The sequence below is a fragment of the Numida meleagris genome, chromosome 1 (genome assembly GCF_002078875.1).
Source record: "Numida meleagris isolate 19003 breed g44 Domestic line chromosome 1, NumMel1.0, whole genome shotgun sequence".
Taxonomy (NCBI): Eukaryota; Metazoa; Chordata; class Aves; order Galliformes; family Numididae; genus Numida; species Numida meleagris.
In genome coordinates, this window is record NC_034409.1 from 137,272,055 (window position 1) to 137,295,701 (window position 23,647).

Sequence of the window (23,647 nt, forward strand, 5' to 3'; positions counted from 1 at the left end):
GAAAAGGTTTCAAACTAAAGGGAGAGAGATTTAGATTGGATGTAAGGAATATGTTTTTTACAATAAGGGTGGTGAGGCATGGGCACAGGTTGCCCAGAGAAGTGGTGAATGCTCTGATTGAGCTGTAAATGTTCCTGTCCTTTGCAGAGAAGTTAGAGTAGGTGATCTTTGGGAGTTCCTTCCAATTCAAATGATTCTGTGAAAGAATTGTGACATTTCAGTTCACACTGTTGATTCTTGAACGAGATATGTAAGTGAGCAAGAAACAGTTTTGTGGAGAGTAAGCTGTTGCCAGTTATTGTTTATAAACTAAAATAAAATGCCTTGAGAAGGATATCCTCTCAAAGAGTGCATAGCATTTGGTTTCTTGTTTTGGAAGGGGAAATGTTGAAAGGAAGCAAAGTTACCTCCATCCTCTGCTGCACATTTCACATTATGAACGGAAGATTTGCTTTTTTTTTTCTTTCTTCTTCCTAAATATTTAAACGGAAACAGATAGGTTAGCAGAATGTCAGGCTGAAGGTCTCCTGAAGTTTAGCTACCACTACTTATGGATATCTTTGCTAGAGCTCACACGCACTTGCACACATGTAGTTACTGTGGCTGCTGCCACCATGGACACAGAATCCCCGTGGCCCAAGGTCCCACTCTGGTTGCTGCATTCAGATGCACCATGCATACACACATCTCTCTCCTCCTTTCAAAGTGTTCTTCCCCGGCATCTCATAATGTGTCCCTCCTCTGCACAGCTACTCTCTTTAGTCTGAAAATGGATCCGGATTTCTGCTCCTGAGCATTGATTGGGATGGGCTTTGTGCCTAGACAATGGGGTTGATGGCTTTGCTGGGCAGTCCTAAGAGGGACCTGGATGATGTGTTGGTTCCATGGGAATCCTTAGCTTGGCTTCCTGCCTTGTAACTGTCTCTCTGAAACTTCACATCGATATGGTTTTCTACCATGCCAGATCTGCAGCAGCTGTCTTTGAGTGCATTTCATGAGACCATTGCAAGGGCTCTAGGTACTACAGGTTATGCTGTGCAGGGACAGGTGAAAGAGTGATGCAATTGCAAAGAGCGTTGACACTGGCAGGTGTGACTTGGTTGGGATCTATGACGGAAAATGAAAAATTTTGCACCAAGTCCCCAGCAGAATGCAGTTTATCCACAAAGCTGCACTTCTCCTACGAACAAACACGGAGATCTGCAACCTTATTTTACATTCCTAGGAAAATATTCAAACTTTATTCTTATTAAGAACATCGTGATGTTCTTAGTGTTCCCAGTGCTTGGACATGTAGAACTGCTTACATTACTCTACAGAAAAAGGACAATGGGCTGGCCAGATTTGCCTAGGGAGTCCTTTCTTGTGGTATCTTCATGGAGACAGCTTTGCAAAATGAAAAATTCGGTAACTTCTCAAAACTTTATCTTGCTGATATCATACCGTACATCCACTTGAGGCCTACAGCTGGCAGCACACTGGGCAACTAAAAGATTGTTTCAGGTATGCTGGGGATGTGCATAATATGGTCTGAAAAGAAAAATGACAGCACTGTTAGTTCACATGAATTTGCCCCCAGAATGAGACCAAAACTGGAGCACATTCTGCCTATGGATGCTCAATTGGAATCTCTCTTCACAGCAGTTGAAAGACATTAAGACTAAAAGTAAGCATACAGTGAAGGAAAATCTGACAGTGTGGGACATTAAATATTGTTATAATTGATCAAGGGAAACAATGTCCTTCACTGCACCAATTTCAACTCAAGATGAATTTACACATGCGTTCCAGTTCAAGTAAAGCTTCTAAACGTGAAATAACACATACAGGGAAAATCTTATACTGTGCATAACGCACAATGTTAGGTTAGATGATTATTTCCACCCTTCAAATCTGTGAGTTTCCTGTAGTTCGTGTCTGCAGGAAAAAAGAGCCTTGTTAATGTGTGCTGAAGGTGTAAAGGGTGGTGAGGCGCTGGCAGAGGCTGCCCAGAGAAGCTGTGGTGCCCCATCCCTGGAGGCGCTCAAGGCCAGGTTGGATGGGGCCCTGGGCAGCCTGAGCTGGTGGGGGGCAGCCCTGCCCATGGCAGGGGGTGGGGCTGGGTGGGCTGTGAGGTCCCTTCCAGCCCAAGCCATCCTATTATTCTGTGATATGATTCTGCGATCCCAAGCTAGATGATGTGCAATTGGGAAGACTGTGATGAGAAATGGGAAGATACATTTCTGTAATGGTTACTGGGTGGTACAACAACAGCAGCTCCCTTCTGTGCTAGGATATTAAGACACATTAAAAATGTACCTTTCTTTGTTAGCAAAGATAAGAGGTTAATTGGATAAAATTTCTTCAAATTTTTATATTTCTATCTTTTTTTTTGTACTTCGGAACATCATTTAAGATTCACATGCCTGATACATCACACGTGCCTGCCCAAATGCCTTTCTCCATGAGAAAAATTGTATCTTTCATCAAGGTAATGTGTTTTTTTTAAAACTGTCAGAATCGTTCCGATGAAATGCATGAAGAAATCAATAGCAGAATTGTATTAGAGAAAAACCACAGCTTTGCTCACAGTTAAAGGTTTCAAGTTCAATAATGCTGGACTTTAAAGAGAAGGAAAGAAATCTCCTTTTTTTTTTTTCACTGTAATGCACTTAATGCACCATACAGAGAATAATAGAAATGCTGTCCAATAGACCCTTTGTGTTTTTCCTCAACCTTTGCTGTCCCCTTCTTTTTCCATTTCTTTTTAATTCTTCTTACTCATTTTCAAAAAAGATCGCCCCCCCTCTGCAAATGAAGTTAACTCCTTCCAACAGCACTGCACCAGACAGAACTATATCCTGTCACGAACAGCACCAGTGAAGTTTAGAGAACTATATTTATTTTGAAATACCAGTGGAAAAGATATTCTTGGTTCTCTTCTTCCCGAGATGACATGAAGAAAAAGAATGTACTAATGCTGTACGTACACGTTGGTTGGTGGTTTCTTTTCAAACATACCTGTTCTCAGTGTGAGAATGCAGCGAGAAGCAGCAGAAAAATAAGGTGTAGCTGCCTGCCTTGTATTACAAATAAGAATAGTTAACAGCAGTTATTTTCTTCATGGATCCTTTTCTCTCAGAAATGTAGGACTGGCCCCACACAGCTGCTCTGTTGCTTGGAGCTATTCCCACCCACTTACTCTTTGCTACTCTCAAAGCTACAGCTTAGTTATGTTGTCCTCAGTAGTCTTGAAGTTAGTCCTTAGTAGTCTCTAAGTTATCTTCTTCAATTCAAATCCACTTCAGGCAGTCATTTCTCATTGCCTTCCTTTGAACTGAGCTTGCTTTTTTTCCCTGCTGTCTTAGAACATTCCTCCCAGCAACTAGTCTTTCCTTACATTCTTTTTACATTATTTTGTGTGGGTTTTTGTGCTAGCTAACTCTTACAGAGAGTTTTGCTTTCTCATTTTAAATAGCATTTCTAATAAATAGTATTTGCTTTTCTGATGTGAATACTTATTTTTCTGATTAGAGCTAAAGGATTTCTGCCAAGGAGAGACAATAGCCTGTATCCTTACAGAGATCTAAACCGGATTTTAAGCTCACGTGATTTGACCATCTCTATGTTAACAAAAAGGCACAGTGGGTTGTGTTCCCTCTGCTGTCTCACACTAGCTGGAAAGCTGGTTGCCTTCTGCCAGTAACAAACTGAGATCCAGTTGCCACCTGCAATTCAATCTTTGGGAATACTAACAAAAGCACAAATGTGATGAGGGACCTGTTCTCTCAGATCACTTCTCCGGTGAGTCAGGGCATCCCTGTGGGCTGGCTGCTCGAAGGCTCAGGTCTAGGGCCTTTCCTAGAGGGCAGACAAAAAAAAAAGATGGGAACAATGAAAAAGTCAATGCACTAATTAAAGTTAAATTCATTTAATCCTAGCACGAGTGCAAATAGTATGAATAGAGTAAATGAGCTTGTAGTTACAAGTTTTGTAATTCCTTGCCTACCTCTTTCATGTCCTAGAGACATCTGTGGTCTTGTATCTAAGCTCTTCTCTAAGGCCTTCTTTACCTGTGGAGTGCTGAAGTGCAAGGTGAGCTGTGGGCTTGGAGAGCAGAAAGATGGCTGACAGTGCTTTGACTTGCACTTGTATGGAAATGATAAAATGATGGGAATTGCCTGGTGCTGACTGCTTCAAACAGTTTAAGGTAGACTGTATCCTTTTTTTTTTTTTTTTTTTTGAAAAGGGACAGTTTTTGTATATTGGCTAAGTAATGATTTTACTAGTCAAATGGGTCAGACATTTGAACATTTTTGTTCTGAGGTAAAGGACCCAAGTCTGAGCTCAGAAATGTCTGTCCCATCTCTCCCTTGTGTTGGGTCACTCCAGTCTCTTTACAGAGTAGGTGAAGGTAGAAGAATCATCAGGATCTGCTGGGAATGTCAAATAACAACCTTCAGGTTGTGATGGGAGACAGCATAAGCCTGCTGCTGAAGTTAAACCTGAAGAGATGGGAACACTAGAAGGGTTTATGGCAAAGGCTATGGAAAGATAAAATGGGAAGAGGAAAAGGCTTAATGAAGAGTATCATTTGCTGGAAACCCTCTGCTGGTATTGCTCTTCTCCGTGTGATTAAGGACACCCCCATCACATTTTGTTGAAGGTACAAGAGGGATGGCTCTTCATCAATCTCATGGAAAGATTAGTGAGGAAGATCTGGTAGGAGTAAGACAATGCATTTTAAGCAGCTCTCATTTTTAAATGGTAACAGCAGCTTCTCTTGCTTGCCCTGTGCAATGTTCTAACAAAATGTTGTGGACAAGCCCTTAGGGCTATTTCCCTTGCTTATTGTCCTGACTGAGCACTCAGTATGAAACCATGATGTAACCATGGGTTTCCAGCTCCAGTCACAAGTAACAGTTTACAGTCACAGTTTACTTTTACACAAGTAAACTGACTTCTGGTTTAGCAATGTGTAAAATACTGTCAAATTTCTGCAGTATGAGCTTCACAGCAGGCGTTAACAGGCTATTTGCCATTGGTTTGCTTGGTACCTTGTGTGGTGGGGCTTTTCATACCTGCTCTGAATGCCACCTGTCCTGAATAAAGATAGTTAGCAAGCGGGAGAAAGGGCTCGGTGCAGGCATTGCTGTGAGGGTCCATCCCCCTGGTCAGGCCTAAGTGATTGATCATGTGACATTCTCAGTGTTCTAGGTGTATTTAAACACTGTGGGATTAGAATGTTTTTATTTGAAAGCTATTTGAGCAATTTTTCATTCTTTGATTTTTAATTCTTTTTACTTGGTCTGGACATAATTTTTTCCTGTTTTTCCCACATCGGTTTTGCCAGCACTGAGTCATGCCTCAGGGGAATGCCAGCCATTGCCACCTACTCTTCAGAGAAGTTTCAAACGAAGGAAAAAGTGAAATGAAAGAATGAAGACACTTGAGGTGTGAGTGGGATGAGACTCTGCCACAAGGTTAGCTGTATACTTCTTGGTACCTGGCTTTTCTGAGCTAGCAGTAGTCTGTGTGTGCACTGCATTTTGTAGGTAGTGACCTGACTTTGTGAAACAGCTCTAATAAAATCAGAGTATAAAATTTAATGCAAAATATGTTTTTTTTGAAGTACACACCTTCTCTCACTGTCTCTGATGCCAAAGCAGAGGTTTTCAGGCTAGTTTTGCTCTCATAAACTCTCTATATAAATGCCACTGAAAGTACTGCAAGACCAAAATTTACAAGAACAGGTTCATATTTCATTTCTGATTTCTATTTCATGAAGGACATTAATAGTCTCATTATCCCAGTAGAGAAACTGCAGCTCACTGAAGTGAGCATCAAGAACCAAACCCTTTGGAATTTTAACAGGCCTGAGCCTATGTGTACACCTCAGGAGCAGCTTCTGCTTTTAGCAAGATTCTTCTTTACTGTGAGCTGTTCCCATACTAACAAAAAGAACCAGTGAGGAAATTCAGAGCATTCTGCTATTCCTGGTTTGAGATGCACTGCAGTTTCAGGAGACCAACACCCACAGATAGAATATTTGTCTGTGAAATCTGTATGAGGTTGAAAGAAGTGTCCTGACACTCTGCTCAGGCCCACTAACTCTAAAAATACACAGTGAATTAAAAGGAATATAGCATGAGATGATAAACATTTAACTTGTAAAATTAATTTGGTTCTTGAAGTTTCTGTGTTAGGCAAACACATCAGCACAGCCCCAACTTTGACTTGTGGTATTGACTACAGTTTATTTTCTTCTTTTGCTTTTCAAAAGTTGACGTCAAACCATGAGAAGATAGAAATGAATTAGTTCCGTTTTTGCTGTAGCTGTGTAAAGACACGGAAATTGTCTCATAATCAGTAGTCTTAAATGTGCAGCATTTGAGTCATTCTGATGTGCTGTGTGTGAATTTTTGGGATGCTCCTTAATTTAGTGTCAGAACCAGTTCAGATCACAGTGGTGGCACAGAGACTGCATATGTGGTACAGCATCCAGTTGTCTTTGGCAATGCCCATCTGCTACCAATTCAGTTCTGCTCTTCTATCACATGTTCTGTAAGCCATATGAAAAAAAAATCAATAATTTTAAAATCTTTTTGTCTGATACAGCAAAATGGATTTGTTCCCTTTTTGGTCTGACAGCGTAATTTTTAGTTCTTAAAGAAAAAAAATCCTAAACCCGATGTTGAGTTACACAATTGTTAAAAAGCCTCAGACATCAGCAAGCAGCTTTCAGAAATGTTTAACTTCAGAACAGCCACGAAGGCTTGGTTTTTTTTTTTTCCTTTTACATTTGTTTAAAAAAATTATATTCCCTCCAAATGAGACCTTTGTGCCAAGTTTCATTCTGGAGCACAGCTTTACAGCTGAGCTAAAACCCCCTATAATAGGAGAAAAGTGACAGACCCTTAACTATAGTAGCATGAACGGCACTGCTATAATTCCTGGGTGAACTTTGTCCCTGGATGTGTGTTTTTGGAGTGTGCCGGGGTGACATTCAGCCTCTACATTCATTTTTATGATAATTCAGAGTAAATTGTGGTGCAATAAACTCTTCAAGCCTGTCTTTCTTGTGAAAGCCATGAATCAATCAGCTGCAGGCTTTTTTGGGTCTTTTCAATGTATAGTGATCATTTAGATTTGACATGCATTGTGAGACCTTGGCTTAGCTCCTCTCTATGGTCTGTCATTAATTCCAGCCTTTACTGTTCTGAAGTACAGTGAAGGATGACTGAGAAATCATTGCCCCTCTTCAGCTCTGTTATTGCACAAAATAGCAGCGCAATAATTTTTTGTCAATGTTTTACTCTAAAAGCTTTCTACATCAGTTTTGAAAAGGAAGCAATAAAGCCCATTCAATGGTATGAATAAAAATCCTTTGAGGTTTAGGCGCAGGGCTGCTTTTCTTCAGCTGGTAATCAAATTGGAGCTAAAATGAAATTGAGTTTTCTTATGAAAATAGCCTTTGTTGCTGGGAAGGCTGGTAATTCATAAACAATAACCTGCTCTTTTGTGTGGATAATAATATATTCATGTTCTTTCAATAGGGTAAAAGCCAGACCTAGTGCATTATGGTACAGTAAAAATAGCAGAAGGAGCTTGCTGGAATAATCTTGAAGAAGAAATGTAGTATTCGGTGACTTAAGCTTTCAGCTCCCATCTGAAATTGTACTTTGCTTTTATTTGCGAGCTGGGCTTTAGTTGTTGATTTGTTGCTGCTATACAATATTTGGTTAATTGTGGAAGATCTCAAGCTGTGCTCATCACTGCTCCCGCGAAGGCTGCTGCCAGCTGCTAGAAGCAGAGCCTGCTGCTACAGGATGTACACTATTCACAGGAGCAGCCTCTCAGCGCTGATTATCACTGAAGAGGTCCTCGCTCTCCATCGCTGCACCCTGCGCGCAGCCGGACTGCCGAGCGCGGGAGGAAGGCTCTCCCCTCTCCTCAGGGTAAGGTTAGAGACGCGCGGCGGTGGGCGAACTTGGCTGGGAGCGGTCCCCCAGCCCGCGGAGGATGGATGGTGTGTGCTCAGCCACGGGAGCTGAGCGGGGCTCAGGGAGGACGCGAGGGGCAGAGCCAGGGTTCCCCACTCTGTTGCTGGGTGCTCTTGGAAATGCTGCCTTGTCTGTGTGCTTTTGGGAACTCGCTTTTGGGGTTTGATCCGGCGCTGGTGCTCGTCTGTGTTTTATGGTGCACCTTGTTGTCACACTGTGCTTTGCGACTCGATGCTAGGGGTCTCGGTATGGCTGGGGGTTGCTTTCAAATGCCTCATGTGGGCAAAGGCAAGGGGCTATCAGAGAACTCCAGGAGCGTGTCCTGTTTGGGGACTCCTTTTTTTGCCTCAGCCTGTGGGGAGCAGAGGGCAAAGTTTGGTTTGAATTCCTCAGATTACCTCCCTGGGTTCTGTATTGGTGTGTGCTTTCACCTGGTGGATGGCTTCGATAGCCTTGAGCTCTGAGTGGTAATAAGAATAAAATTGCGTTCAGACACAGGCACGCTTGTTTGGGGGTGCGTTTGCGTATGAGAGCAGGATTCCTCAGTCTTACCAGCTGTATGCTCTGAAGTGGAGGATAGCGTCAAGGTTTACCTTAATTTTGACTAGTGGCCCTGCCTTGGTGACAGGAGTAGCATTAAAAACATCCACCAGAGTGCCTGGGGAGAGGCAGCCTGAGAAGTGATCAGAGTTGTGCCATTACTTGGGGATTTCAATGGGATGGGAAGACTGGAGGGCAGATGATGCCTTGGTGGCAAATGGGAAGAAGCTTTCTCCAGTGCTTCCTTATAGGAAAGGTCTGTGTAATCCAGACTGCACTCTTTTTAGCTCCGATGAAGAAGGGATTAATGTTCATAATGTTCATGCTATAAACTTTCACCAGGGTTTAGAAAAGTTTAAAAACACAAAACAAAACATACCCTTGGCAGATATAAACAAGAATGCGAAGTGCAAAGATTTACAATGGGTATTATTTTCTAAGTAATATTGAAGCTAAATCTGTACCATATGGAAAGCTGTCTTGAGGTAGCTACATAGGTTTTTATTCATTTTTAACAGTGAAATTATATGCTTAGCAAAAGGAACTTTTAAAGGCACAGTGGTAACTGACAGTCACAGCAATATATGTCATTATCCAATTAGTACACACAAGTGTGTTTTTATTATTCACTTAACATACCTCTGTGTTTGGCTCTCAGAAATACGTTTTATTTCTCAAAGAGTTTTAATATTGTTGTGTGTATTATTGCTGTAGTCGGAGGAAATATTTTTGCACATTACATTTGTTAATGTCTTTGTTACTGATTGGATTAACACTGTTTAGAAGAAATTACTAAAACGAAAAATTGTTTTTGTGGGTAAATGCTAGTTAGACAAAATGTAGCATATGCTGAATTCCAATTTTCTTCCCAACTGGAAAATTTGCTTTGCACTGCATTCAAACTTGAATTGAGATAAATAATATTGCTTTTGTTTAGAAGAATGATAATGCAATGAAATTTCTGAGTGCATTTGAATGAAAAGTATTTAGCATATAATAGAGCATTTTTTGGTACTTGCTAATATGAGAACAGAGAGTCTATTCACTTGAAGCGTCCTTTTTGTTTTGTTGAAGAACAAACTATCTAGAAATGTGTTGTTGGTGTTTGTTTCCTTGGGATACTGGTGAACTGACAGATGTGGTGATGATTTTAGCTTTTTAATTACAAGCTTAGCAGAGTTGCAGTACACAGTGTTGTTGGAATTCTTTAGGAGCAAACATTTTGGTTGCAGTTGGACAGTGCCGTAATCCTAACACCAAATAGATCAAAAAGGTGTAACAAGTTTTCCTAAGAATCCACGTTGTTCACAGATTTAAAGAGGTCTGTCTTGCTTTTCTTGCTGTATTTAAATAGGATTTAGTGAACATGTTTGAAGTGGGGTATGTTTCCTAATGTTTCTTATGCTGGCTTCACCTTTGTCATGGAAATGCAAGCTTTGTTCAGGGATTCATGCAGAAAGAAAGATTCTCTTAGGTACTCAGTGCTTTGATGAAGCTCTGATACATGCACAAACCCCAACAAAAGTTAACTCAGTCTTCAAATTGCACTAATATTAAATGGTTCTCATATTAATAGCACCAGAGTGGGACAGTTGAGCTCTAAAGTATAAGCTTTCCACGAGAGACCTGCTGTTGTATCTCAAGCCTAAATACTATTCTGTTATTTGAGATTATTATGAATATTTAGCTATCATTGAATTGGTCAATGACCTCTAAACTCATTTCTTTGTGACAGTATTACACTATAATTCAAGCATATTTGATGTTTACAAATATTAACTTTATGTTCCACTGTAATTTACAAAGGTAGGTATTTCAATTGCAGTTAACATCTTTAAGTTCACAAAATAACATGTTTTCAGTCTACGTAGTCATAAATTTTATGGTACTTATTGTAACATGCAAATTAAAGTTGTCTATTGTTGACAAAATTCGTTGAATGACATGCGAACATTTGCCCTGAAATATTAAGTATCAGTTGATGCTACAGAACAAACTCTTACTGAGTAAGGATTTCCCTACAAGTGTAAGACAAAGCAGGTAAATTGAAACTATTTTGCAATAAAAATTAAGTTCCAATCGTTGCAGACAGTAAAGTAATTAAAAGCCCTTCACCCTCTGGTAAAAAAAAATTAAATGATTATACACTTAAGTTTGACATATTTTACCTGATAAATGCATCCTAACTCTGGAAGAAAAGATGATTCTGATGATAAGAAGGGAAACAAGGTGAATTAAGGTTAGTTGAAGTAGGAGAACGTTTAAATGTATTTTTACATCTCTGCTTTTTCTGTACTAAGTGTATTCAAATTTTTCAGCCTTACTTTTCATGTAGTTTGTGATCCCCTGGGATGGGTTTGCATCTTTTATTTTATTTTAGAGAAGGGCATTCAGTAGACCCATATCAGCACCATAAATTAGTATTGGAATTCTGGGATTAGAGTAAGTCTGATGGCTTTTGACTATGTGAAAATAATATTTGGGAAGAAATGCATCCTTATCAATAATGATGATGATGAAGGTCACAAACTGCAGCCCTCATCAGGTAGATGAGTATTTGCAGAGTGCTGCTTCACATATCTTCCTCTTTTACTCTTCTGATTCTTACGTTTGATAAACTTTGTAGATATTAGTTCAATGCTGTGCTACTTTATGCAAATTGCACAGATAAAGTTCAGAGCATCACAAAGCTTCAGTATGTCTCTGCTTCAGTCCTGGAAATTGAATAGCTTGTTTATGGGCAAATTTTTGTTTTCTGCTAGAATATAAGATTAGTAGATTTCAATTTTTATTGCCTTCTCAGCTTTCAATGCTTTCTGCCTTATCAGTGTGCTTGAATTCATGTGGCATATATAAAATGAAGTGCTTCAAATATTTTCATTAAGACATCCAAGAAGGGCCCTGTAAGCAAGGATTTGCTTCTCAGTTGCTTGAGGTTTGAATTGTCAGCTGTTACAAACTCACTCTTACTTTCTTGATCTGAAATGTGTCCAGACAAAAGGGCAGATCATTAATGTGTTTGATGCCTACTTAATGTAGATATTTGACTACTTGTATTTTGCTTTGAAATATGAATTGTCCACTTTACAAAGAGATGTGTTCCTTCAAGATTTCTCAGTGCTTGTGATGTCATAAAGGAAGTATTATTCTACAACATACCTCATTTTACCATGATTGTTTTCTTAAAGACCACTGACATTACATATTTCTCCTCTGAGGCTCTTAAGAAATACAGAAATGAATCAGGAAAAGTAAATTTTTTTGCTGGCAATCTAGTTACTTAAGGAGCTTCAGGAGTTGAATGTAGGGGTTTCATTTTGGTAGCCTTCCTTTAGAGGTTAAAAATGGACTGGAAATAAGCATAGAAAAATCAGATAAACAACGAGTTGCTGTTACAAATACCATATCCTACCTCTCCACAGCATGGCAGTTTGTGCTTTCTGTGGTGATTTCAAGAAAGTAGATTAAAAATGGAAGCTGACATGGCAGCTGCACTAGAGTCCAAAGGACAGGACAAGCTGCAGGTTAGAATATAAAACTGGAGTGGGAGTGAAGGAAATGGATACTGCAATCTTTTGGGGCACAGGGCAACCCCACTACACCAGAAAAGGGCTTGCTGTGACTACAAGGAGTTTTAAAATGATATTGAAGACCTGTGAGGAATCAGGATCACATTTAAGTAAGTAAATTCTGGATCAAATGGTCTCTCATACTGTTTCCGGCACCATCTCTGATACCACCAACCATAGAGAACACATGGTGCAAAATCAGACCCACAGTTATCGGATGTATTGAGTAGGTACAGCACTGGGGAGAAGCAACAGAAATTGACAGTACTTTGGAATTTGGAAAAGACTCCCACACAACATGAAACAGTCTGTTTTTTAAGTAGGCTTACTTGTGTCTTTGGGATAGACAGAATTTTTTTTCTTTTTTTCTTTTCTTCCACGGATTTTTTTACCTCACTGGTTTTCTTTGCTGCAAAATAATTTCATCTTCTCTTAACTTTAGTTTATCACTACTAAAAGCACTGGTCTGATTTCCCTAGAGCATTCCATCACTTAAAAATGTCTGTAACGAATGTGAAATCAGATCTATGGCAGTGAGAAAGTGATGGGAAACACTGGGGAATCAGGTCTGTTCTCTTAGAGTAAAATGCTAGGTTTGTAACAATTGTTCAAATCACTTTTCCTATTGTCAAATCTTAAAGCATCAGAAGCATCAGAATTGAAAAACTTTTTGTTTTCTTCCATAATTTTGTTTGATAGCATTAAGGTGGTCTATAAAAATGTATGTTCCCATCACCACACCAAAGAGAATGAAGTAGCAGAATAACTAGAGTGAGAAGTAAGTGGTGTATCCACTGCACAGTGTTGTAGCAGAAGGAAAACTTTTAAGGCCTATCATTTTTCAAAATGTTATGGAAAATTGCCTTCATGGTCCAGGCTTGATAGCGCATCTAAAGTATTAAACACTCATCCTCAGACACTTGCATAACCCCTTTCCATGCACTGATTACACTGAAGCAAGACTACATCTTATAATTCTACCAATCAGCAAGGATTATACAGAGTTACAAAAACGTAATTTCAGTCTCCTTGGGAGATAGAACATCCAGCTGCAAGACATTTATAAAGTATGTCAAAAACTTCATATCGTATAGTAGCTAGCAAAGCATATCTTGTTTTTGTGAACTGCTCTACAATGTCTGTTTGGAGTTGGCCTTGATCTTTCATCAAGATCTCTCAGAAGTTTTTAACCATATCAGACACAAAAATATTACTTTTTCACCATTCTGGAAATGTGACATTATGCTGCTTGAATTGAGAATTTTTAACAAAATTAATACAAACATATCAACAAATGTTAAAGAATAAAATGGTATTCAATTTTATATTTGACTTTTTTTTGGCATGTTGATAACACATAAAATGGTTAAAAGACCACTGATCAGCAATTTATTTCATAAACTGACATACATGTACAGAAATAATTCCAGTAACTTATTTGTAGGAAGAATCAAATTTCATAAGAGTCAAATTTCATAAGAATAACTACTGTGAAGAGCTTTTAAAAATAATTCAATATTTTTAACAGATTTCTAAACCAGAACAATATTTTGAATGAGAGTTTACAGCCTATTATCCTAAATAAAGCATAGCAGCACTTATAATCAGCTAATATTCTGGGTAGTGGAACAGAATGAGAATGTGAGAGATGAGTTACTTATAGTTAGATGTGTGTATCAGAGACTGACGTAGCAGGCCAGAATCACTGTTAGTCTTGAAGTGTGAGTGCAGATGTCCTGCACTGACTGCGTATACGAAAAGGTCCAGTTGATAAAGATTGCAAAACTAGTGAGAATCTTGCCATTTAAGGTCAAATTTTGGAGAACAATTTTTGTGTTACATTTTCCTGTCATTTTTTGTTACATTTAGCTGAAGATTCTGCCTTAACATCTCAACACCAACCTAATGCAGAACAGATCAATATTTCTGTGTTGCTATGCAGAAGGAACACCCAGCTTTGTAAGCATCCAAATTTTTATCCTACTGAAAAATTGTGCTGGAGAGTCAACTTTCTGATGTCAATCCACTCCAAAGCAGCACTAGTACATACAAATCCTGTTTCGTTGTGCATTTGCGATGAGACTTGTGTGAGTAGGAGGAAAAGGGGCATTGATCCTCTTTCAGTCTGCTTCTCAGCATGGAACACAGAGCTTAGAAAGATGAACTTTGCAGTTATTTTTAAAGCTAAAAACAGAGTATTTCATTTGGTAGTGGAGCTTGCTGTCTCGAACATGGAATTTACACTGTCCCTAGAGATCGAGCTTTCGTATGTATAAGGTCTGTCTTGTGTGACAGCTTGGCAAAAGGAAAAATACTGCTCAAAAAAGCAAAGGGTCTTTAAGCTGCATGTGTCAGTGATTTCAAAACAACAGTCTGTCTGAAAATGGGGGTCTAGTTGCATGCAGAGAACATGAATCAAAAGACATACATGAGGATGAAATGCTGCCGATAATTTCATCCACAAGTCACTGTAGAAATTGGGAACGCTATATGCTCTGTGAACTTTTAGAAACTTCCTGGCATTTTCTTGGAGCCTTACATATGGCTCTGTCAACGTGCTCTGTGTTTCTAAAGGCTGTTGTTCAAGCAGAGCATCGTGTTATTCATCAAACAAGGTGTAGTAGTTCAGTCTTGGGCAGACAGCCAGTGACACATTATCAGTAAGCAGTTTGTAACTTGGACCTGACACTGAAAGAGACAAGGAAATTCCCAAATACCTCTGAATAGTGTGTGAAGGATTGTTTGGGCTTTACAACACAGAGTGGATATGTCTACTCTGTCTGTGAAAGATTAACTGCATTCATTTGATGTATAACTAAGAGAAGGTGCTAGCTGCTGTACTGTACTGACTGGGGGTGAAATCCTTGCGTTAGCAGATTTATAGCTGAAGAGAGTATTAGGCCTGTTGTTTGGAAGGACGGATCTTTTGTTTTGTAAAAATATATGTGAATCTGAAGCCTATGAGCTCTTTTGTTTTTCAGCCTGAGACAGTCGCCAGTGACTGTTTTCCTGGATAATGTTGTCATACAGAAATGCTTTGAGACTAACTGTTCATAAGGGATAGCCAAAGCACAATCATAGATGATAATAATTTAAAGCTGCTCTCATTCCAGACTGGATATGACTTAGAAACCTAAAGATAGAAAGATATTTGTTCAGTTACTAAGCTCTTGAGCCAGTCACATGCTCTGGTGATTCTGTTATCTGTAAACTACACTTCTATTCTGAATGGCTGGGGAACATTCCCTTTCCCATGATTTTCTTTCTGGGAGAGGGAGAAATGTCTGCTAGCTTTAAACAGTAATGATTCTTTAAGTCAATGAGGAGCTAACATCCAAGGCTCTATTGAAGCTGGATGTCAAAAGCAGCAACAAGGCCTTGCCAGCTATTTTGGTAGAGGGTCACATGGGTGCTGACCTTGTGAGGCAGTAACATTGCATCATCTTTTGTGTTAAGGTACAGGAGTCTGGCTGGCTAAGCAGGAATTAACATTCTCTAGGAAGCTGATGAGCACATGAATTGCGTGGAACACTACTGAGAGCTCCCCTCCTCTGCAGCATCCTCCCTATACAGCTGCCTTGTGGCAGAAGAGGGAAACTACTGCTCATTCCTCCCTATACAGCTGCCTTGTGGCAGAAGAGAGAAACTACTGCTCATTCAGTTTGTGCTGGATGCTTAAAGAGAAGAAAATACTGTCAGAGCTTACTTCAGTTTAGTGCTGAGGATGAAGAGATGAAAGAATGTATTTCTCTTTTCCTGACTACTTCAATTCTGGGGACAGGAAAAGCCAACGAGCATATAGAAATTTAACAAAAAGGAAGCAACTGCCTCTCTAAATCATGACAATTTCCTCCTTTTCCCTTACTCTCTTCTCCCATTGCTGGTGTTACTCTACTTCTTGGCAAGGAACTTCTGTGCTACTTTCAGCTACACAGAGATGAGCTTCTTTTGATGCTCTAGCTTTTTGCTTTTTGAAAAGGAAGAAGAAAAATCTCTGCATTGCTTTTCTCTCCTTTAAATCCTTCTGAGTCTTTCTAAACCCTTAGCCTGTTAAAAATCTTGTATCACTCTGAACTCATGCTGTGTCATCTCTAATCTGCTGTGATTTTGGGCTTTGTAGTCACACTGACGGATCATCTTTCACTTCTTTGATGCATTTGTGGGCATAAGTTTCTTGAGTGTCTTCAGCTGTTCATTAATAGCAAGAAGAGAGAGCTTCTCCATGGTACTGACTCATACTGTAACGAAGGATGGAGCTCAGCAAAAGTTGGTTCCTGAATTGTAGAGTCATGAATCTGTGAGGTGTCAGGTTCAGGATGTTTATCTTAGTGACCTGATACAAAGATCCTTGTTTCAGAGCGGGTACAAGCTAAGCACATAAATTTTGGGCCCATACTGATATGCAATTAAAGCTGAAGCACAACTGAGTACTTCAAGTAAACACGGTGTTTCAGCTGATGCATCTGCTAGATCTCCTACCACACAGGGTTTTGAAGTAAGTTCAAATAAGACAGATGCTCTGTTAAATCAACTAATACCCCTCTGAATGAGCAAAGCAACTAAATGGGTTATCTGGAGAAAGTTTAACAGAGAAAATTGCGATGTGATGCCTATCAGAAATCATGCACTTGGGGAAAAAAACCCTTAATCACTAGTCCCACAACACCTTCTTTAGTATGCTTTTCACAAAAGATGTGTGTAAGCATCAGGAGTATCTCTAAATTTCTGCTAAACTGCCCAGCAGGCATGTCTTATGGCCCATGGAACCAATGAGAAACTTTTTTTCCCTATCTGCCTACTTTTACTTCTTAGTAACAGAGTCAAGTTATTCTCTAAACACTGTGAAGAATTAAAAATGAATGTAGTTAGTGTTAAGGTGGCAACTTGCTGATAGCGCCAGTAAAAATGTGCTAAGTTGGAGCTCTTGAGCATAGGAGGGATTCCAAATAAGACTAAAGGATATCACTGGATTCCAGCTCCTATATGCGAATACATGCCATGCTCAAGGTATTGGCTTGGTCCTCAATATCTTGTTGCTGAAGAACCATCATGCTCATTCATGGTTGCTGGTGGACACTTCTTTATGTCCTGACTCTGAGGTACCATGTTGTCATGTGATTTGTGAAGCATCTATGGATGTTTACTCTGTGACTAAAATGAAGAATGTGTTGGGAGCTGAGAAAATAATTTAAGACACCCACCTCAGACAGACAATATTAAATCCCTGCGAATGTTTCTCAGGTGATAAACTTGCCATTAGTCTTAAGTGAAGTATGTAAATGAAGCATTGTAGCTGAAGTATCACATTTTTGGAGGTTTCATTTTCTGCAAGTAACTTTTTGCTTCAGTGAGGAGTAAAACTTGTTCATCTCTCTTAATGATTAGCGAGCATTTGTCAATAAAACCTATTTTCTCCAGTGAACCTCAGATCTTTATATAGGCAAAAAAAATCTGATGCAAACAGGCAAACACATATCTCATTGCTTGTTTGTGATTGAGGCTGAGTGCTCTGGTGGCCCTCTACATTGGGAGGGAAATGGATTTGGGCAAATGGACCCCATAAACTTTATTTATTATAATTATATAATTATTATATAATTAATTATAATATTATTTATTATATAGGGTATGATGACCTATTGTTATCCTTTGCACAATGAAGCAAAGCAGCATTGAGTATTTTCACACATATCGGTTAGACAAGGCTAACTTTTCAAAAATTTCTCTATGAAATAAACATAATGAATACCAGCATCAGTTAGAAAATATTACATCTGTCTCGTAAATGGAGGCGTATTACAGCTAACAGTAGGAATATTCCTGAAATCTCCCTACAAATTCTATATAAGACTGAAACAGTTGAAACTAAACACCGTGATCCAACACTGTAGATTAATAAGTGTTCTAATTAGTGATAGCCAATTTATTAAAATAATTTGTATCTGTAACATATTACTACAAAAATACTGCCTGGGGAAGCATATGTACCCTACAATCTGTGGTACCTATTAAAGCAGGTATACATATTATCTGACAGATGGCACTATAGTAAAAAATTGAGGAACGTATGAAGCTCTCTACTCAGTGTCTTAGTTTCCTTCACTTCATTTTTTCTAAGCTCTTTCATTTCATTACATCAGGATCTGCTTTTCCAAACTAAAAACAACATAGATTTTCATTTCTTATGCCTGAGTTTTTCAGCAGATATGGTTTTTTGATGGTGGTGTTTGGCTGTTTCATGAACATTTGAAACTGCAATATGAACATTTTCTGGACATGAATATTTGACTTTTTTATCTCAACAGTTTGAGCACTTCTGTAATATACTTTGTTGTTCTACAATTGTTAGAAAACTTGCGTTTATGGTTGTAGGCAAATTTTTAAATAGTTTCTCACAAACAGTACATTTTATTACAGATTTTCTTTTCTTGCAAGTACAGTTTTATCCTGGTTCAGATAAGAAAGATTAGCGCTTGTAACATCTGCTCTCTACCTTTGCACGGTGCCTCATTTTTCATTCTGATTTATATGAATAGCAGTTCTTAACATTTAGAAAATGATTTGTGAAAACCATCCACTTACAGTCAGTATTAATTTCAAGATGGGAATGGTTCCATTGTCTTAATTATTTTTTCATTAGCAAAGAGAATGAATTTGTTAGACACATTTGACTTCAGTTCTGCAAACGCTTTTCTTGGTTTTCAGCCCATGAAGAGTCTTGATGAGCGATGACTTCACGTTGTTCAGCATGGGAACCTGTCTGCAAACCTGAGGCCTTAATACTTGCTTTAATACCTCAGCTGAAGATAACAGAAAGTTCATTTGCTGCTGACTGCTGAAATGAAGCTTGCTTTTCCATCACATTCTTATAATTTTTCTGCAAATCCAGTGTGTTGTAAGGATTAATAAGACATTTCTGGTTTTCTCTCAGATACTAATCACTGTTTTATAAGAAAATTTTCCATCAGTCATACTTATTCTTGCCATTACGTGGTAGCACAGAAGCTGTTTGAATGTGGCAGAAAGCAAAGTTCACCTAGAAGCAAAATCATTGTTTCCGGATGTGGAGGATTTTTCAAAACTTAGCCCTTCAGTTAAAATGAGCAAGAGCATTCCCCCTTGCTGGGGCTAATGCATTGGGTAGTTCAGTGCAGATGGAATTTTTTAAAAATACAGCAAGAAATCTTCCCCAAGAGTCTTTAGTTACAAATGGAAACTACCAGACATTTAAAATCAGGGGATGCTCTGTATTCTTGTCATGGGGCTAATCTTGAAAAGTATGACTCAAACTTTACAGATTTCAAACGTTGTGAATGTTAACTGAAATGTAATAAAAAATCATAGTCATAAGTATGACTGCTCTTTTTTTGTGGGCTATGACCCATAAATTGTATGTTACTCATTTTGTGTTTTATAGAGAAAGTTGGAAAGTTGATGAAAATGGAGATTTGCATCCAGTACAGACGTTCTGCACAACTCTATGAATTATGGTTTTAGTAGAATTTATATCAAAACATTGTAATACCATTTTTTCAGATACCATACAGTCAGTTGCTGATGTATGTGGGAAATGGAGCTCTACAGGCCTCCATCCATATCCAACTGCTTATACCTGATTTTGCCTGTGCTTACAGAACAAGTTTTAGGGCTTATGAAGGGTCATTGAGTGGTTTTAGTAAAAAAAGAAACTTGAAAGTGGTTTATAGTGATGAAGAAGGAAATTTGATGGAACATATTTTGTTGTAAAGCCATTTCCCTGGTCTTCATCTCCATTAAGTATTACTGCCTTTAGCTTTCCACAGCTTTTTGTACTGTTGGAAGATTGTTGCACCTGCTTCCATATTGAAGTAAGGATATACCATTTTATCAGGTCTTTTCTTCCACAATGGGTGAAAAGTCCTCTCCATGACCGAATTTTCAAGCTTAACTCCTGAGGTATCTAGGACATCACTGTATGCTTTCTGCTTTGCTCTCTGCTTCCCTGCTAGACTTGCTGGAGATTGTGTGATTCAGTCCTGGGGGATGTTGATTGTACAAAATTAGGTTGTATGGAAAGGGATAAAAATAACAAGCCAACAATGTTGTTCTGTTTCTAAGGCATCAAAGACAGAACTGAAGATGCATGGCTATGCTGAGTTCCCAGCATGCTTTTCCCCAGAACTGGAAGTGTGTGGAGAATATAGGTTTTTTCCACATTAAATTCTACATGCTTTGAAGCAATAACTCCCTCGTTGTGCTCTTTAGTTACATTTGAATGGAAAGTTTGCTATTGAGGGTTGCTGAAAGGCAGCTTGGTTACCAAGTCACTCTGCAGGGCCCTCAGGGAGGTGGTAGGCAGGTGGCACAGTGGGAACACAAGATGTGAGAAGGCCACCACTGTAATTAAATAAGTAGCTATGCAAAAAGTCCTCAGGTGAGAGTGTGTTTGATTGATCTGTGTGAGCATGAAATCAAAAAGATATTGTTTGGATAGGCTAGGAAAGCCCAGGAAAATAGAAATAAATTCCAGTCAAAGCCAATATAAAGGCAACGCTGCACTGTAAAGCATAAATATTTGTGGCTTACTTCCACCCCATGCCCAACTTTACAGTGGAACAATGAAGTTTGTCATGATCGTTTAGAACTTCAGAGATTGGTGGGATCCTGTATCCTTTTAATATCTGATTCCATCTGTGTATTCCTGAGAGGAATTTATTTAGCAATGCAATGATGGAGTTGTTCCTAGATGAGATAACTTAGATATCTTTGTTACTGAAATGCAGTGATGTGTATCAGAGGAAATGCCCCATACCATGCTGTCATCAACCTCTTCTTGTATGACAGATGTTCCAAGCCCTTCATTGCATTTTTAGGCCTTCCCTGGATTCTGTCTGGTAAGTCCATGTTTTTCTTGAACACCACTGGACCCAGTATTTCATGTTTCAAGAGTGTGAAGTAGGAGGGAATGATCATCTCCTATTACCTGTTGCCAGTGCTTTCCTGATGCTGCACGGGGTGTGACTGTTTTTTCACTTCCATAAGTAACAACTGTGCTGAACCACTTGTCCATTACCTGCCACCAGATAAAATATTTTCATTGCTTTTGTGAGGTAATGCTTTAAAAGCTCTTGTGCTCTGGGGCTGCTCCAGGTGCACATACAGCTGCACAAGACCATGTAACAAGAATTTCAGTAGAAAGCAATTACCAGTGAGCAGTCATCTTATGTGGCAGAGGACGTATGGAATGGCAACTGAGGGATGGTTTAAAAAAAAAGTAATTAGCAGTAAGAATGATTATTAATGGTAGATGGAGATGTTGTAAGAAAACAGTAGTGTGCTTGCACAGTTAGGTGTGTTAAAAGTAGAATGCTAGGTGGCTTTTTATGTTGATACATACTAAGGCATGAATGTAGGACATGCCAACATGTAGTAGCTGCATCTTCTGTTTTATCTCAGACTCCCATGTGTGGCAGAGAAGTCAGTGATTTTGACTTTCACTTTGCTGTGCTGCTTATATTCTGGTGGAACTTTCAGTAAATCAAATCACATTGCAACAGATTGCATAATTGGACCTGTGCACATCCCCCTACGCTTACTGCTGTCATCTGTGTAGGACTGAGGGGGTATAATGAGTCTACCTCACTTTCCAAAATTAAATACAAGCACTCATAAATACTTGTAAAGTTGTCTTCAACAGAAGAACACCAAAGCCAGCTTTTGACTCGCCAGAACATATATAGCAGTCCAGCTGCAATAACAAGGCCAGAAGTCTGAATGAAAATGATCTCCAGACAAATACATACTAGGATCATTCTGCTGTGAAACTGTAAAACAAAACCAGCATTTATATGCAAAACAGGTCTTGACTCTACTGACAGTATTTTACCACTTCTACTGCAAAACTGGCACATGCTACTGATATAGTCTACAATCAAATGATGAAGAACGGTGTTTTGGAAGCAGTTTTGTAGTGCTTTAAACTCTGAAAGTATATTGGAAAAAAAAAACAGCTTCTGAAAAAAGACAGGCAGTACTCTCCTGCTGTTGATATGGTTAGAATGTGTTTGAATTAATAATTTCATTCTTTGCAAATGTTACAGGCTTTCCATTTAGAGATCTTAAAGTCTTTGAAAGATTTTGTGTTTTATGAAAACAAAATATAAACAGCAGCCATAGGCACACAACAATACCAAGGTGATACTGAGGAATAACTTGCTGAAACTGCTCAGTGTTTATAAAATACTGAATTCTGAGGTTGCTGGACAGTACCATTTCCGCAAAGCAAAGGTAACTGCAGGCTTCCTGGTAATCTGTAACAGAGAATGCCCACTTGGGGAGGAACAGACATGGGATAAGCATGTGGTTTGGACTGAGATTTAGTAATTCTGATTGAGTTTCCACCAAACTTTAGAAAGGCCACTTGTGGTTTGGAGCAGTTGGGAATGTTGCTATAGTGATGAGTGACCAAGAAGATACAGATCCTACCCCCCATAACAAGTGAACTACACTTAAACATGAACAAAGAGGAAGATTAAATGAGGGTGAATAAGTGCATGGGATGACAATTAATTTTAGAGAAACACAAAGTTTTCAACTAATTTTTGCCAGTTTGATGTTGGAAGGGAGTGGAGGGTTTTAAGAATGGATTTGTCAAAGATAGGGAGAGATTTTGCGTGTTGTCAGAAAAAAATCCCTACCAAATTAGGGCATCTAGGAAAAAAGTACTTCAGAAAGAAGCAAGCAAATTGTACTGACGCTGATATTACTGACAGGGAAAGACGAGGATCAGAGGTATGTTGGTGTACTCCATATGGCTGTAGGTCTTAGAAGTGAGGACTTATTACTGAGGTGATGGAAGAGAGGGAGCTGGAGGAGCAGATGGTGGTGGTCAGAGTGCTGATGGTGACGGATGGTCTAGGAGCATGAGCAGGTTTAAAGGGGTCTTCAAAGCCAGGAGCAGGAAAGAGGGAATTCCAGAAACCAGGGCAAGAACCAATATCGACAGGAAGGAGTCTTGATGGTGCAGATAGTTGCCAAGTACAGAGCTTTAGGAACACAATGAAAGCAGGTCCAGCTTTAAAAAAGTGCTGAGTGTACATAGACAGGTAAGCCTTCAAAAAAAAAGTTGAAGAAAAGGACAGCAGTAGTGTGTACTCAGCAGCAGAGGGACAAAAGCAGAATCCAGATGAATTCACCAAAGGCTGGTAGGGTGAGGTTCACCCTCAGCTGAACTCCCCTAATTATTACTCCAGTACGCTGGTAATGTGAAAGAGATGCAGAAGTGCTTAGTACTGCTTAAAATCAGGAGGCATTAAGATAGTTGAATGGTATTTATGTCAAAAAAAAAAACCATATTAAAAACTGTGAAACATTGATGTTGCATGGTGTCAGGGCTGTATGAGTTCATTACAGAAACAGGTGAGAAAACTCAGAGCACTGCAATGATACAGTGAAGGCTTACTCCCAAGTGAAAAAAGTAACAGCATGAATGGTGAAGCAAGCTCATTGACTTCAATGACACTGCTTTTTCTTCAAATTACATAGGGACTTAAGTGCCTTGCTGAAAGCAGAACCCAA